Genomic DNA, 15,685 nt, shown 5'->3' with positions numbered 1-15,685 from the left:
TGATCTCTATAACTAACAAACATGGTTTTAAGATATCTTCTCAACTCATTAATATCATCATCTCAACTCATTAATATCATCAGTATGAAAAGCATAAGTAGTCTGAGGTACCTTTGTTTCAGCAGCTTCAGAACTACTCTCAGCACTTTCTTTATCAGCATTTGCCATCAATGCATAGTTCTCCTCACTTTCAGAGTCTGAGGTGTCTGTCCAGCTTTTCTGCTTTGTGACAAGAGCCTTGCCTTTGTCACCCTTTTCCTTCTTACAATCTAGAGATAAGTGGCCTTTCTCACCACAGTTATAGCATTTAATATTTGTATAATCTCCTATGTCAGACTTTCCTCCTCTGCCTTCAGATCTTCTGAAATTCTTCTTATCAGAACTTATGCCTTTCCTGGAAAACTTCTTTCCCTTCCTAAACTTCCTGTATGCAATCTTTGTGATTCCTTTCACCATAAGAGCACACAGCTTCATCATCTCCTCATCAGCATCAGTCTCAGGCAAGCTTTCAGAATCTGAGTCATCATCACTTTCAGAACTTGATGACTCAGTATCAGACTTTATGAAAAGAGCTTTACTCTTTTCTTTCCTTGAGGAAGCTGCTTTGGGGGATTCTTCTTCAGCCTTAAGAGCAACTGTCCTTGACTTTCCTCCTTTCCTCTTGCTTCTTTGTTCCATCTCAAGTTCATGAGTCTTGAGCATTCCATAGATTTCATCAAGAGTTGTTTCATCAAGATTGTAGTTGTCTCTTATTGTCGTTGCCTTCAAATCCCAGCATTCAGGAAGAGCTAACAGGAATTTAAGGTTTGAATCTTCAAGATCATACTCTTTATCAACCAATGACAAATCATTCAAAAGTTTGACAAATCTATCATATAAATCATTCAATGACTCATTAGTCTTTGAGTCAAAATGTTCGTACTCTTGAGTGAGTATTGTCTTCCTGTTCTTCTTAATTGTGTCAGTTCCCTGACACCTTGTTTCCAGAGCATCCCATATCTCCTTAGCAGTTTTGCAGTTGATTACCCTGTTTGACATTACATTATCAATGACACTATGCAGTAAGTGTCGTACCTTAGCATCTGTAACACCCCCAAATCCGGGGTCGGGGATCCGTGTTGTCACGAGTTCCATTTCCCTTAATAACACCAAATCTTAATAAATAATCAACTACTCTGTACTGTGACCCCACAATAAATACACACACCACAAGTTATAGTCTCAGAGATGAATATCCAAAAATAATCACAAGTCATTTTATTCCAAAATTATATGCCATTACACCTTAAAAGGGTTTCTGAATAAATTTACATTTCTTTGCCATTATTACAATTCATAAATATACATAATCTGGTACATAAAAAGTTGAAAGCCTAGCCTATTGGTAGTTCCTACCTCAGCTACGGCGGCATCAACGCTTCCAGAAAACTGCGGAACGTTTCCTAACCGCTTGCGAATTGGAAGCTTGGTCTTGTTCATCTTTTCTATCTGTTGTTGTGTGATGAAAGAAGAAAGCAAGGGTGAGCAGCAAGGCCACCAAAATAATATGTATAATGATTTACAATATGCGAGCCTTCTCATAGTACTCATGAAAGTCTTGGTCAAAAGAAATGAACCAAGTTTGATATCTTAATGCGATGAAGTCGCAAAATATTCAGTATATATACATATATACTTTTCAAAATCTTGGAAGTCCTCTTCCATGTATAATATACACAAAGTTCCAGTTTATAACTGTATAAAAATATCGTTGCAAGGTGATCTCATATATCTAACCTTGTCTCAATGTTTTTCTGAAAGTCTTTGATATGCATAAGATAATCATTTACTAGATATAAATTTAAAAGATGAAGTTACAAGATACTCCAATATACTTATATATTTTCCGAATACTACTTGAACTACCACCGTTCAAGTTATAATTAGTTTCAAAAGTTCATCACACTGATGAGACTACAAGATAAGACTTGAATAGATTCAATCTTTGAAATATTTTGAAGGAAATGAAGTTATGATATACTTCATTAAGTCCCGATATATATATACACCTATATATATACATATGTTTCCTGAAAACCTCTGTCATGTAAAGTATGAACAGAATTGCAATATCCAATAAATTTGGAAAGGAAAGAATTTAGGCATAAACCTGATATCTTGTTGATCAGGCAAAGATACCAATAAGTAACCTTTTCTACTAGTAGATGGACGAATTCCCCACTGGTCATCACCCTGGTCGCAATAGGACCTTATGCTGGACTGCCACTCAGCCACTTATGCATTTGATGGACTCCCACTGAGCCACTTACACTATCATGGACGCCCACTGAGCCCATGTTGATTATGCCGACTCGATAGATGGACTTACTTCCCGAACGTTGGGTAAGTAATCAATTCATTTACCAAAACTGCAACCTTTTTGCGAATATAAAATACACCACAGAGCCGGATCCCTCTGGTTTTGAGCGAGTATTTAAATCCCCTTTAAAAAGGAAGATCATAAATATAAAAATGAGGTTTGGGATCCGCTCTAACTTTTAAAAATCATTTTGAAGACTCGAAAACACTTTAAGGAGTGGTTGGAGCAATGCTGATTTAATAAAATAAATCAGTCCCAATGTATTTAGAAAATATCTGAATATTATTATTTAAATAATATTCCGATAAAGAATAATTGAGGTAGAAGTTGGAAAACTTATACTTGAAATGAATAGTAAATAATCAAAGATATACTTATACGAAAGTAATATCTTTATTTGAATAATCAAAAGTAAGTTTGATTATCGAACATTATTCTTTAATAAAATAAAGAATATTATTAAATAATAAGCGGAGTCATAATACCTCGAATGAATATTATAAATAATATTCATATAATAAAATAAACTGAGCCATAAGCCCTCGAATGAATATTCAAATAATAAAATAAACTTAAAGTTATCGAATAAACCTTATTCGATTAATAGTTTTGAAAACTATAACCATATATATATAAAAATATATAAATTATACTCGGGAACATCGACTCCCGGTTTAGAAATATGTTCACCTTTTTATCCCCTATAATAAGGGTAAACTCAAATACCGCTTATCTCTAGCATAGGTATTATGCAACTATAAGCATTTGAACCAAAGGATATATAAATCAAGAATATGAAATAGGAATGCATATATACCATATCACATGCTACAATATATCGCAAGAATTTGCTAATAACAAATATGCATTTATCGCAAGATCATGCATATACACATATACATCACAACAACAGTTATACGGGTAGAAAACTTGCCTGAGTGCTCCCGGATAGACTTAAGCTTAGAGTGGGTCCGATAACCTATGAACAACAACATAAGTCGGAATTAAACCCCGGTCGCTTAAGAAACTAGACTTTAACCATTTAGAGTCCTAACGTTCACTTTCGCGCTTAACGATTCACTTAAGTCGCTCGAGTACTCTCGGCTCCACCATTTTTAATAAATTAACCATTAAGGGTTTTAAGGCGATTCTTTCGTGAGTGTCTTACCAACTGCCTAACACACTTAACATAATTGTTTCATACTTCAATTAGTCCTTTAAGGTCTTTAACCTATGTTTCGAAGTAAGGTGAGGGGTAAAGATTCGTTCGCGAAACGTCGTTACTTAAAACGGCCGTTTCTCCTAAACCGTACATCGGAATCAAACGAACCACATATCAAAACGAAGCTCGTAACATGAACTATCTAAACATGGCAATGGTCAAAACCTAGCAGGGAGTTCTCGGGTCCTAATGTTATGAACAAAAGCAGTCTAAAGTAAATCGGACATTACGACGGCTATTTTTACGCGATTTCCCAATTTTATACCATTCCAATTCAACCACCAATCAATCCCAATTCATTCATACAATCAACATTCATCCAAAACACACTACAACAGTCCCAACACCTCAAGTTCTTCCAATTTATGTTATTCTCATCATGAACTTAAACTATACTTAATTCCTTTAACAAATCAACAAGATTCAACATTCATACCACTACCACTCTAACCCAAACTCTAAACAAACAAGCTTCATGCTTCACATATACTATATTACTCATAACCATTCCCAAATACTCAAAACTAAAGCTAGGGTTTGGAGTTTATACCTTCTTGAAGCTTCTTAATCAATGAAAGATCCTTGGAATGCCCATGAAAGCCTTGATCTATGCTTAAGCTACCTTGAACTTTCATAAAAATCAAGAAAACCAAAGTTATTTCTTGAAGGTTACTATTCACCATCTTCTTCCTTAATTTATTGGAAGAGATTGTGAAGGAATTAGAAGTTTAAACTTATAGGATATCCATATCTATGTACAAGGAACCTTAGATAATTACCTTGTGATTTAACAATGCTTGGAACTTGATTTTTGATTTTTCTTCCTTTGAAAAAGAAGAAAAGCCGAGAGCAAGATGATGAGAATGAAATGATTTTGTGTTTTTTGATTTGTTTGGCTTAGCTTGGTTGTTTTTTGTTTTGTTTTTGGTTAATTACCTTAATAACCTTATATTTGTGTGGTTATAAACCAACCACACCTCCTCCTTCCCTTTGTCATGCTTGCATCACCTTATTGTGTCATCATCTCTTACTTGCCCTCTTCTCATTGGTTGGATGACCTCATCATCCCTAACCTCCTTGATTAGCCTCCTAATTATTTGCCTAATGACCGCTGATCTGTTATACGGTTCGCTTAACTTTCATTTTCGTTTATCGTTTGAGGGATCATACCCGGGATCTTATTACTTGGGTTTCCTTAACCTTTCTCAATACATTATAATCCTTTTATGATCCTCTCTTATAATATTTTAATTTAAATCATTTTTATCCTGTTACCTTATACTCAATTCTTTCCGTATCTAGTGGATTTCCGGGAAAAATTAAAGTGTTCGAAATTGGATTCCGACGATCTTTACATACACTTATATAACATATAGAGTGCTAATAAAATCTCAGAATATCAACAGAACCCCTACATAGTGTGGCATGAAAAGTTTTCTCATTCAGCATAATCTGCAAAATCACTATTCATAAGGGTTTCAAAAATTTCCAAAAATTGGGGTTATTACAGCATCCTTAGCAATTGATGTTATATCTTCAGCAGTATAATCACTCTTTTCCTTTGGTACGGTCTTTGCTGCTTCACCTGCAACTGCAACAGCGAGCTTGGTTGGTTTGTGAGGCCCTTCCTTGATTCTATCAAGGTATTCTGGATCTGTTGCTTCCAGGAACATGGTCATCCTTACCTTCCATATGGGATATTCAGATGGTCTCAGTATGGGAACTCTGATAGTCTCATACCGACTTTGGATTTGTGTCTTTGGAGGTTCTTCAGTTTTTGTAGGCTTAGTTGGAGTTTCTGTGTCAGACATGATTGTGTTTGGATCTTTAACTGTATGTGTGTTAACAGATTAGCTCTGATACCACTTGTTAGGTCACATACACTGTATTCACCCCCTCTACAGTGTGTGTGACCTAACAAAGTGTGTGTATAGAATTTGAAAGAGATGACGAGAAGCACTTCTTGAAAAAATCCCAGCAACTTTGTGGCTCTTTAGCTTTTTGAAAATGGGTTGGGGTGGGGGTTTATTTATAGCAGGAGTTGGGTGGATTGAATGGTTGAGATTTGAGAAGGAATGAATGGTGGATGGAGTGTATCACATGGATTGATGACATGGCAAATTTGTTGTGTTTCTTTGCAAGTGGGAAGGAAGCACAAGCTAGTATCCATTCAAATCTCAGCTGATATATATATTAAATATATATTTTCCTTTTCTTTTTATCATTCTTTAATTACTTTAATTAAGGATTAAGCACCATTAATTATGACCACCCCAAAAACTCTTAAATAAATATCATAAAAAATATGATAATTACCTAAATATTATAAAATGATGTCCTGCAAATTTTGGTCAACTTTTAGTCAATGGTAACTAGGTCAAACGTGGTCAACTGTGGGACCAACTACCTCGATTTTTGTGTCCGGACAAAAATTCTCTGAATGCTGCGGAATTTTTACCCTACTAAGAAAATAGCATTTAAATGATCCATACCAAATTTCAAGTCATTATATCATGTGAAAGTATTTTATTTTGAAACTGTACTGTCAACCTATCTTCCGAATAAAAATATCGTTGGTCTTGAAATAAAGGAGATGGAACTTTTGACCAAAGTTTTGACTTGTATAAATACTTAATATATTTCCTAATATATAAAATATATTTGGATGATAGGAAATGTGTTTGAGTATTTTTGAACAATTTTCTCCGAGAAATGCTGATTTTACGAACCGGGAGAAAATTACTGTAAGTATAAAGAAATGAGTTGCAGAACTGGATATTAATATTCCAAACATGAATATTAATAATCTTTGAATAAAAACTTTTTTGATTATATGTAGAGATATATTTTGGAGCGAAGAGTTTAAATATTTTTGATATAGCACGAGACTTCTAAAGAATATTTCTGATACTTATTCGAGCTTGTTGCCATATTTCTATTGCAACACAGATCTAAGAAATATCATATCTTGATGTTTCTTCTTTAATCATATTGCCTTAGAGATATATTCCTTAAAGATATAGTTTTGATATTTTGCAAGAATGGAATATCTCTTTTATCTGTTTAAAAGACATGATTTTGCTAGTTTGACTTTTTGACTTTGATTTGGATCAATTAAATTCATGTCCTAATGGAGAGGATCTACGTGTTCTTAATTTTATGTTTAATCGTACAAATACCAAAATAGATAATATATCGAAGATATCCTTTCAGTTATCAACGGGGGTATTTCAATTAAGTAATGACATGGTGATTATTACAACTAAGCATTCACGAAAAGTCTGTATACTTGAAACAATTATAAACATAAGGAGGTAAGTAACTTGCCTTTCAACAGTTCTAAGATTATTCGATCTTGACGGCACGAATCATCCCCTTCGCTTCGGAACCTACACATTATATTAACTTCATTACTATTCACCTTTTAACACCTCATAAGCCTATAAGCTCCTAGACTCACTATTACCTTTATCATAACTATTATTACTCAAAAACTTATAACTATAAGTGTAACACCCCCAGATCCGGGGTCGGGGATCCGGGTTGCCACGGTCTTTCTTTCCACAATATCACTTCACTTAATTAATAATAAATAACCTCATGCTGTGACCCCATACTAACACACACCACAACCCGTTATAGTCTCAGAGATGAAATTAAAATAAATACAAGTCTTTGAATCCACCATTTAACAGTTATTACAACCCAAGATGATTACTTGATAAATTTACAGTTAATTGCCATTATCTGCCACAAGTTATAATTATACATAATTTGATTCTCAAAAGTAGATGGTCTGATCTACCATGGATCTACCTCTGCAGCTATAGCAGCTACAACATCATCGGGAAGACGCGGGACGCTTCCCACGCGCTTGCGCTGGGTCTGCTGGAGTCTGGCCATCTTTCCTAACTGTTGTTGTGTGATGAAGAAATAAAGCAAGGGTGAGCAGCAAGCCCACCAAAATAATATGTATAATGATTTACAATATATGAGCCTTCTCATAGTACTCATGAAAGTCTTGGTCAAAAGAAATGAACCAAGTTGATATCTTAATGCGATGAAGTCGCAAAATATTCAGTATATATACATATATACTTTTCAAAATATTGGAAGTCCTCTTCCATGCATAATATACACAAAGTTCCAGTGTATAACTGTATAAAAAAATATCGTTGCAAGGTGATCTCATATATCTAACCTTGTCTCAACGTTTTTCTAAAAATCTTTGTCATTCATAAGACAATTATTAACTAGATATAAGTTTAAAAGATGAAGTTATAAGGTACTCCAATATACTTATATCTTTTCCAAATACTACTTGAACTACCACCGTTCAAGTTATAATCAGTTTCAAAAGTTCATCACATAGATGAGACTACAAGACAAGATTTAAATAGATTCAATCTTTGAAATATTATTGAATGAAATAAAGTTACGAGATACTTTATTTAGTCCCGATATATATATATCCACATATATATATCTCTTAAACATTTCCTGGAACCTCTGTTATGTAAAGTATGAACAGAGTTTGAAACATCCAATGTATTTTGGAAAGGAAAAGAATTTTGGCATAAACCCGATATCTCGCTGATCAGGCAAAGATACCAATAAGTAACCTTTTCTACTGTAGATGGATGAATTCCTCACCGGTCATCACCCTGGCCGCATTAGGACCTCGCGCTAGACCGTACCCCGGCCCCTCACGCGTTGATGGACTGCCACCCAGCCACTTACACAATAATAGACCGTACCCCGGTCTGTCGCTTATGCCGACTCAATGAGATGGGCTTACTTCCCGAACGTTGGGCAAGTAATCAATTCATTTACCAAATCTGCAACCTCGTTGCGAATATAAAATACACCACAGAGCCGGATTCCCCAGGTTTTGAGCGAGTATTTAAATCCCCTTAAAAAAAGAAGATCTTAAATATAAAAATGAGTTTTGGGATCCGCTCTGACTTTTAAAAATCATTTTGAAGACTCGAAAACACTTTAAAGAGTGTTTGGAGTAAGGCTGATTTAATGAAGTAAATCAGTCCCCAGAATATTAGAAAATATCTGAATATTATTAATTAAATAATATTCCCATAAAGAATAGTCTTTATAAAAATAATTGAAGTAGAAGTATTAAAATTTATACTTGAAACGAGTATTAATTAACCAAAGATATACTTATATGAAAGTATTATCTTTATTTGAATAATCGAAAATAAGTTTGAATATTGACATCTTATTCTTTAATAAAATAAAGAATATATTTCAGCAAATAATCGGAGTCATAGATCCTCAAATGAATATTCAAATAATATTCAATAAATAAAATAAGCTGAGTCATAATACCTCGAATGAATATTATAAATAATATTCATTAAATAAAATAAAGGAGTCATACATCCTCAAATGAATATTCAAAATAATATTCAAATAAATAAATAAAGTTAAAGTTATCGAATAAACATTATTCGATTAATAGTTTGGAAAACTATAACCATATATATATATATATAAATATATATATATATATCCATATCCATATATATATGAAATCTACTCGGGATCCTCGACTCCCGGTTTTAGAAAATATTTTCACCTTTGGGTCCCTATACTAAGGGTATATGCAAGATACCGCTATCCTCTAGCATAGGTATTATCAACTGAACCAACAGATATATATTTCAAGAATATGAAACAGGCATGCATATATACCATATCACATGCTACAATATATCGCAAGAATTTGCTAATAACAATCATGCACTATCACAAGATAATGCATATACATATATTTACATCACAACAACAGTTATAACGGGTAGAAAACTTGCCTGAGCGACTTGGGGGTGAGAAAGGCTCGGGACGAGTCTGATAACCTATAAACAACAAGTAAGTTGGAATTAAACCAAAATCACTTGTAAATCTATACTTTAACTAACTTAGACTCTAACGCTTGTTTTGCGCTCACTGATTTGCTTAAGTCACTCGGGTACCCTCGGCTCCACCATTTTTAATAATTTAACCTTTACGAGTTTTAAAGCGATTCCTTCGCGAGTGTCTTACCAACTGCCTAACACACTTACCATAAATGTTTCATACATTAATTAACCCTTTTTGGTCTTTAATCTATGTTTCAAAGTAAGGCGAGGGAAAAAGTTTCGTTCGCGAAACGCCGTTACTTGAAACGGTCGTTTCTCCTAAACCGTGCATCGGAATCGAACGAACTACATATCAAAACGAAGCTCGTAACATGAGCTATCTAAACATGGCAGTGGTCATAATCTAGCAGGGGGTTCTCGGGTCATAATGCTATGCACAAAAACAGTCCAAAGAAAATCGGACGTTACGACGGCTATGTTTACACGATTTCCCAATTTTAAACCATACAAAACCAACCACAAACCAACCTCAATCCAACATACAACCAACATCCATCCTTATCACATCATAACAACCCCAACCAATTCAATTTAATCATTCATACTTATGCCTAAACTTAACTTTAATCATACTTAAGTTCCTTTAAATCAAAACCACAACAATTACCATTCCATTTCACTACCATTCCAAATCCCAAACTCTAAATCATAACAACAAACTACAATATCAACCCACTAATCAAAATCATCTTATAATATATAGGAATCTAGGGTTTGGAGATGGTATACCTTCCTTGAAGCTTTTAATCCATGAAAGATCCTTGGAATGTCCATGGAAGCCTTAATATATGCTTAAGCTACCTTGACCTTGCAAATAAAATCAAGAATCACAAATTTGTTCTTGAAAGTTACTATTCACCCTAAACTAAAATGATTTGTTTGAGATAGAAAACCTTTGATTCAAGCACTCAAACTACTTGCTCTTCTTAGTTATGAAATATAGGATCCAAAGAAACAAACCTTATAATTTTCCATGGAGTATAGCTTGTGTTTTGAATTTCTAATTCACCATTTTGGTGAAAAATTCGAAATGAAGAAGATGAAAAGGGGGGAGAGAGAAGCTTGCTTTGTTTTCTTGATCTTTGTGCATAAAAAGCTTGGTTGATATCCTTTTGTTTTGTTAATTACCTTTTAACCATGGTAAAATTTGTGTGGCTTGAAATCAACCAACAATACCTTCCCTTTGGTCATGCTTATGTCATCCTCCTATGTCATCTTCCCACACTTGTCATCTTCTTGTTGGTGTGGTGACATCATCATCACTAACCTCTTTGATTAGCTCTTAATTACTTGGCTAATGACCGCTGATCTGTTATACGGTTCACTTAACTTTCGTTCTCGTTTATCGTTTGAGGGATCATACCCGGGATCTTATTACTTGGGTTCCCTTAACCTTTCTCAATACATTATATTCCTTTTATGATCCTCTCTTATAATCCTTGAATTTAAATCATTTTAATCATGTTACCTTATACTCAATTCTTTCCGTATCTAGTGGATTTTCGGGAAAAATCAAAGTGTTCGGAATTGGATTCTGACGATCTTTACATACACTTATATCCCATATAAAGTACTAATAAAATCTCAGAATATCCATATCAGAACCCCTACATAGTGTGGCATGAAAAGTTTTCTCGATCAGCAAAAACACTATTCATAAGGGTTTCAAAATTTTCCAAAAATTGGGGTTATTATAATAAGAATACACATAACTTAATCATATGCAACTCAAGTAATCCACATAGTCACATAATCACATAATAGCATGTGATATACTACTTAGTTATTTATACTATATTATCACTTAAACACCTAAGCACATAAGCATGTAACACATAAGAACTATTATTGACCTTAACTTAAACCTAAAGATGATGTGAAATACTCGGACTCTTCACCTCTAGGTCCTAAATACAATAAATACCACTAACGATTCCTAAGGCCACCCTAAGGGTGCTCTCGGGTTTCATGGTGGAAATGGGGAGTCTCCACCTTGGGACTTAACTCCAAACCACTTCCTACAAGTTTTTAAGACTCTAAAGTAACTTCTAAAGTTGGTGAGACTCAAAGGCCTCACTCCTATAGGCTTACAAAAATCAATACTGACACTAAGGTTTCTGCTAGCACCAGTTTGCACGTCATGTGCTCCTTGGCCGAAATATCAACTTTTACATGGGTCCTTCTAACAAAACCAATTCCCAGGGATTCTTAAGACCTAAACCTAACTCTCAGACTTGGTTTCAGGCCAAGGCCTCACCTAGGCTTCTCTAGGCCTTTGCTCAAAGTTAACACTTGTCCAGCCTCCCTCGAATTCACTCTGCCCTGTTTTCACTCACATAAAACTCACTTTTCTCACTCAATTTTTAATTATAATGGTTTGTTAAACTTCCTAAGGATACATTATGCTTATATAAGCCAAGGCCCCGTGAAGACCTAGCCTATGGCATGTTTATAATCGACCAAAGTTCAAGCTTACGCAGTTCTTCCCTGTTCTGAGTTACTCTCGGAAATATGTGTGTGCACCTACCTATTTGCAAGTTTTTCAATGAATCAAAGCCACTGGACTCAAGTACAACTCAATTCCTAACTCCATTAAACTCGGGCCTAGCAAGGCCTTACCAAAACTCACCTAAAACAGCCTATACTTATGGTGAAAAATTCTGCTACATAGTGCCTAGTGTACATTCTTCCACCTTAACTCCCATTTCAACACCAAAACCAATATGCAAGCCCACAAATCTATCCTAAATTGTACACAACCCTATTTAATATCATTTTATGGAAAAATACGAGCATAACCCTTAGCCATATAAGCCATTTACCGAAGCAAAACAGAGAGCATAGCAGAGCAGATTTTACTTATGCAATTTTAAGCAATTTTTTGAACCAAAAATACATGGTATCAACTTAATGGCTACAAAATTTGATCATGAGTTTTTAAGGCACATATCATACTAGCATTTTAGAGAAAAAACTATGGCATGCATTGCACAAAAACTCAAATTTAAATCACATAACACATTTATCCGAAATATCACTTATACTATAACATGCAAGTATAAACATCAACTTCTATCATAAAAATCATGGCATGCAAGGATGGAAACTTTGTAAAATACATCTTATAAGATCATAAGTTCTATAAAATTCACATGCAAAGTCTCTTTCTTTTTGAAAACAAACAAAACTATCACACAAACAACAAAATCCATTCGGCTCCTTGGGAATCATTGTTGAATGCTTGTGGCCAAGATCATGGCTTGAAAATAGAAGCAAAACACTTCATCAAGATCATATATTTCTCAAGTTTTATGTGCCATATTGAGTTCAACTCTAGATTCACAAGAATCAAAGTTAAACCCTTGGCTTTATCCATATACAAATAGGAAACTAACCTTAAATGATGATATAGAACCAAATATAGTTGACCCTTGCTTAGAGGAGTTAAAAGGTGTAAGAAAATGGAGAAAATAAGGAAGAAAAATGAGAGGGGTGGGGGGAGGTTTTGGTGCGGCCGAGAGGGAGTAGGTGATAAGTGGCATTTTATACCACTTAGAACGTCTTATAATAGCTTAAATTGGTGTCTTTAAATCAAGTATTTTCTGTATTTGATGTGTTTTTCTAGTGTTTGTGCATTTCAGGGTATTAGTTGCATTTCGGGGGAGAATTCATCAAAAATAAGCCTTGTCATGTGTCTAGCATTGCAAGAGGGAAGAGAGGAGCATATTACAGCGAAGAAACGGAGAAAAAATAGACCATTTTCCAGTAGGGGTCTGAGCGCCCGTTCAGCTATGCTGTGCGGCCGCGCAGGAAGCTGAGCGCCCCCTCAGCTATGCTGAGCGGCCGCGCAGGGACGGAAAATAAGATTTATTATTTTAGACTCCTATTTCTGTTTGGCTTCCAACTTCTGAGTAATCTAAGTTTTATGGGACTCCTATATAAGTAGATTTCAGAGACGTTTCACGTGTGTTGGATCGTAATATTAATCAAGGAGCGAAGGAGATAAGGAAGAAGACCGTTTTAGCACACCGCAACGAAGAGGAAGCATATTTTCTTGTGATTCTTTATTTCGTTGTAACGTTGGATGCTAGTTTTTTTGCTTTAAACCTATTTACTCTTGTGACGTACTCTGGTTTAATATAATTAGTTTAGTTATTATTCTTTTGTGTTTATTTATCATGTTTTCATATGAACCCATGATGACGATAAGTACTAACATGGGCTAATCGTGATCATGGGGTCGTAACGGATTTACTATGGAATTCTTTAGTTAGTTATTTAATACCTTAGTGTGTGATGATTATATGATATCTAGTATTGGTTGTGCGTATTCGTCTTATGTGCGTCGCGAACATATAAGATAGGGTGTTAATATCTTGTGAAGCGACGGTGGATCTCGAGATTTAGAACTTGCCATGCTAGCATAGGTTCATGTATGAGTCTGCATGATTAGTGGGTAACTCTAATCGTTTTATTCGCCCTGTGTAATCAAAAGGAATAACTTGTTCTTAAATCATTATGTTGTTAGTTTCTGTAGATATATAGGGACTCAACATACTTGATGCCTATTCAACTTCTATCTTAATTGTGGATGTTTGGTAGAATGGTATTAGTACAATGAAAGTTGGCTTTTATCAGTTTCGTGTTATTCGATTAATATCATCACTATTGCATGCTAAGGGTAATAACAATGACTATTGAAGGAAGTAGTAATAAAGTTATGATCTCATGAGTGTTTTAATATTGTTAATTCTAAGTGTTAATTAAGTGGTTAATTTTAGTAGTTAATTGTAGTTAATAATTAGTTACTTAAATCTAAGTGTTATTGTCTTAGCATTGAGAAGTAATCATACCTTGATGAGTGAGTTTAATTGAACATAATTAGTCTGAGTCTCTGTGGGAATGAACTAGAAAGTATTCTATATTACCTGAGAACGCGTATACTTGCGTGTATTATTAGCGCGTGTTTTCGCCCTAACAAGTTTTTGGCGCCGCTGCCGGGGACTCGGTGTATTTGTTTAGTTTATGTACTTACCATCATTGGTCGTTAGGACTCAGTGATTAAGACGTATTACTTATTATTTTCGGTTGTGTTTCAGTTACTTTAGCGAGCGTTTATGCAAACTCGTTCTCGTACTCGCAAGAGGACTTTAGATACAGCTGAGGAGACAGACGAAGTTCTTGATATTCCGGAGAAGATAGATTTTGAAGATTCGGATTCAAGAAGTGAGCAGAAGGAGCCAGTAATCATGGGTGATCGTATTGTTCCGGCAGATCCAGCTCTTATGGACTTTTCTCGGCCTAAAATTGAAGACATTCAGTCTAGCATTCTTCATCCGGCTATCTAAGCTAACACTTTTGAAATCAAGTCGGGCACTATTCAGATGGTGCAGAACTCTGTTTCTTTCGGAGGAGCTGCGACTGAAGACCCCAACATGCACATAAGGAATTTTGTCAAAATTTGCAGTACTTTCAAATATAATGGTGTGACTGATGAGGCTATCAAGCTGAGGCTTTTCCCATTCTCACTGAGGGATAAAGCTAAGGATTGGTTACATTCTGAACCAGCTGGGTCCATCACTACTTGGCAAGATCTTGCACAAAAGTTTCTGGTGAAGTTTTATCCAATGGCAAAGACTGCTGCTATGAGGAGTGCTCTTACTCAGTTTGCGCAGCAACCTACAGAATCTATGTGCGAAGCTTAGGAGCGCTACAAGGAAATATTGAGAAAATGTCCACATCATGGAATGCCCGATTGGATGGTGATCACTGGTTTCTATAATGGTTTAGGGGCCCAATCTCGGCACATGCTCGATGCAGCAGCTGGAGGCGCCTTGTGGGCCAAAAGCTATACTGAGGCTTATAATCTTATTGAGATTATGGCTGCAAATGAGCATCAAAACCCAACTCAAAGGATGATGCCTGGGAAGGTAGCAGGTATTCTAGGAGTCGATGCAGCCACCGTTATTGCAGCGCAACTCCAAGCGTTGTCTATGAAGGTCGATTCTCTAGCTACCTACGGATCAGTGTTCTCTTGTTAACGAATCTATTTAGTATGTGAACAATTATCAGCAACAACGGCAACCTGTACCAGCTACTTATCATCCTAACAACAGAAATCATCCAAATTTCAGTTGGGGTAATAATCAGAATGCTATTCAGCCA

General features: G+C 35.2%; 1 non-coding gene across 1 annotated transcript; it reads right to left on the bottom strand.

Annotated features, from left to right (window-relative positions):
- Positions 1 to 15,162: 15,162 nt before the first annotated feature.
- LOC141709287 (small nucleolar RNA R71) lies at positions 15,163 to 15,269 on the bottom strand. Its single transcript, XR_012569873.1, has one exon. It is a non-coding gene; the product is annotated as a small nucleolar RNA R71 (small nucleolar RNA).
- Positions 15,270 to 15,685: the final 416 nt, after the last annotated feature.

Source organism: Apium graveolens, chromosome 2, assembly GCF_009905375.1.
Source record: "Apium graveolens cultivar Ventura chromosome 2, ASM990537v1, whole genome shotgun sequence".
NCBI classification, from domain to species: Eukaryota; Viridiplantae; Streptophyta; class Magnoliopsida; order Apiales; family Apiaceae; genus Apium; species Apium graveolens.
Note: the sequence above shows the minus strand (reverse complement) of the source record. Positions and strands in the feature narration are given on the sequence as shown.